This window comes from Acanthochromis polyacanthus, chromosome 4 (genome assembly GCF_021347895.1).
Source record: "Acanthochromis polyacanthus isolate Apoly-LR-REF ecotype Palm Island chromosome 4, KAUST_Apoly_ChrSc, whole genome shotgun sequence".
Taxonomy (NCBI): Eukaryota; Metazoa; Chordata; class Actinopteri; family Pomacentridae; genus Acanthochromis; species Acanthochromis polyacanthus.
Genome location: NC_067116.1, coordinates 42,854,238 through 42,854,676, shown reverse-complemented (window position 1 = coordinate 42,854,676; position 439 = coordinate 42,854,238).

Genomic DNA, 439 nt, shown 5'->3' with positions numbered 1-439 from the left:
AGAAACGAGGCAGAAGCAGCTGATCGCAGAGCTGCAGAGCCAGAAACTAATCTCGATGTTCAGATTTATATTTATATGAACTGTACTGGTGTCTTTTCTCATGTTTGATCGTATTTTTATTTTTTACTCTCGATGTTGTTGGCAAATGTTTTGTATTTTTTAGTGTTTTTATGTTTTGGTCATTTTAAAATGGTTTTATTGTCTTCTCTGACATTTTATTGTCTTTTTAAATATTTGTTATTTAAAGAAAGTTTGTCATTTCACGTCTTGCTGCCTTTGCTAAATGTTTTATTGTTTGCGCCTTTTTTCCTCTTTCATTGTTTGCGTCTCTGTTTACTTGTTTGCTATTTTATGTTTTGTCTCTTCTGCTGTTTTAGCATTTTTAATGTTTTATTCTAACTTTTAAAAAACTGTCTTGTATTTTTGTTGACATTTTGTC